The 2,500-nt window shown below is 42.8% G+C and overlaps 1 protein-coding gene across 1 annotated transcript in view; it reads left to right on the forward strand.

Annotated features, from left to right (window-relative positions):
- Positions 1-2,500, forward strand: part of LOC116046602 (galactose-specific lectin nattectin-like) — a 253,084-nt gene that overhangs the window by 124,451 nt on the left and 126,133 nt on the right. The window lies entirely within an intron of this gene.

A 2,500-nucleotide genomic window follows, 5' to 3' on the forward strand; every position in this document is an offset into this window, starting at 1 on the left:
AATAATGAAAATAAAACTTTATTCATCCAGATATAAAGAAGTCCAACATAACAACAAGATGCACAATCCCAAATATATCCAATATATGAGCAAAACTAGATACATATTGAACCAAAATACACTACATACTCTGTACTGCACACTTATTTTACCATATATGTTATATTGTGTGGAAGTTTTGGGGAAATACCTACAAAAGCAACTTACAAAATATTTGTACATTGATAAAAAGAGTAATCAGGATACTAAATCACATTATCGTATTATGAGCACACCAATCATCGTCTTTTAATTCACATTTGCAGAAATGTATGGACATTGTTACATTCAAAATGGCACAATTTATGTTTAAAGTTAAATAAAAATAATTTGCCATGTAACATACGCGCAATGTTTAATGAAAGAGACAAGGGATATCATCTTAGATAGGGGTGTCAAACTCAATTTCCCAGAGGGCCACACTGGAAAATGAGAATCACATCAAGGGCCAGACATGTACGGGTTCACTGACATGCTTTCATTTAATCCAAAAAGTTAAATATCTCTGACTGTATTATTGCATGTCTTGTATGGTCTTCTCTCTCACAGTTTGGTCCACATAAAGGTTGTGATTGGTGTAGAGCCCGCCTCAACGGTTGTGATTGGTGTAGAGCCCGCCTCAACTGTTGTGATTGGTGTAGAGCCCGCCTCAACGGTTGTGATTGGTGTAAAGCCCGCCTCAACGGTTGTGATTGGTGTAGAGCCCGCCTCAACTGTTGTGATTGGTGTAGAGCCCGCCTCAACGGTTGTGATTGGTGTAGAGCCCGCCTCAACGGTTGTGATTGGTGTAGAGCCCGCCTCAACTGTTGTGATTGGTGTAGAGCCCGCCTCAACGGTTGTGATTGGTGTAGAGCCCGCCTCAACGGTTGTGATTGGTGTAAAGCCCGCCTCAACTGTTGTGATTGGTGTAGAGCCCGCCTCAACTGTTGTGATTGGTGTAGAGCCCGCCTCAACTGTTGTGATTGGTGTAGAGCCCGCCTCAACGGTTGTGATTGGTGTAGAGCCCGCCTCAACGGTTGTGATTGGTGTAGAGCCCGCCTCGACTGTTGTGATTGGTGTAAAGCCCGCCTCAACGGTTGTGATTGGTGTAGAGCCCGCCTCAACGGTTGTGATTGGTGTAGAGCCCGCCTCAACTGTTGTGATTGGTGTAAAGCCCGCCTCAACTGTTGTGATTGGTGTAAAGCCCGCCTCAACGGTTGTGATTGGTGTAGAGCCCGCCTCAACGGTTGTGATTGGTGTAGAGCCGCCTCAACGGTTGTGATTGGTGCCTCGATTTGGAAACATTGGAAATGGGCTTGAATGGGCTCTTGGCCAGATGGACTTGCAGAGCTAATCTGAAATTTACCGTAAGTTGGTCAGGGTTTTCCCGGGCTAGGGTTGAAGCTGCCACTCTCACTCTCACTCACTTCATTTGCTTTCCAAACACCTTGAGGGAAGTGGGTCCCGTGCACATATTCTTTTTATTGATTTTTCACCTGCTTTTAATACAATTCAACCTTATATTTTAGCCAACCGCCAACCGCCTTGTTGAACAATTACATTGTTGTCCTAATCTTGTTGGTTGGATGTTTGGAACAAACAGGACACAGAGAGTAAAGGTGAACGGAGTTCTGTCTGGTCAGCTTCGCTCTTCCACAAACTCACCACAGGGGTGCGTACTTTCACCCCTCCTGTTCATCCTATATACGAACATTCATCAGAGCAAATATGTAAATAGGACCGTCATTAAATATGCGGACGACTCCGTCATAGTGAGCCTGCTCCATAAAAATGACCAATAATTGAAGACTTTGTCCAGTCTAGTGAGGAGTCACACCTTCAACTGAACATATCCAAAACAAAGGATATGTACACTGATTTTGGTACTTCTCCAGGATATGAGGCCATAACTATAAATGGTCAACTAGTGGGACAAGTAGACTCCTTTAGATATCTAGCCAATTATTGACTCTAAATTAAATTTCCAGGAGAATTGTGAAGCTGTCTGTAAAAAAGGACAACAGCGTCTATACTGCTTGAGAAAACTGTACCATTTTCATATAGACAAGACCATGATGACATTATTTTATTGTGTCTTTATCGAAGCTATTTAGATGCGATCATAGTAATGCCCCTAGCACTCCCATTCAGAAGGCCATTTGACCAAAAAAAACGAGAATACGGTACATCTTAAAAGTGGTGATTCCGTCCTAATTATGCTTTTAAATGAAAGTTTGACTCGGGTACATTCACAAAAAGACCCTAGGTTGCATTTTGGCGAGAGTTACCGCTTTAAGCACAAGAATCGCCTAAATCAAATTGTAAGATGGTCAAGTAAGCTGACTGGGGAGTCCCCCCACATCCCTGTATGTTGTTTATGTTTTAATGTTTTTGTGTGTTGCATGTTTACGTGGTGGTCTACAAAGTTTTAAGGATGTCCTGCCTCTTAGACTGTACACCTGGTTTACCTACGGGTACCAAT

This window comes from Sander lucioperca, chromosome 8 (genome assembly GCF_008315115.2).
Source record: "Sander lucioperca isolate FBNREF2018 chromosome 8, SLUC_FBN_1.2, whole genome shotgun sequence".
In the NCBI taxonomy this organism is placed as follows: Eukaryota; Metazoa; Chordata; class Actinopteri; order Perciformes; family Percidae; genus Sander; species Sander lucioperca.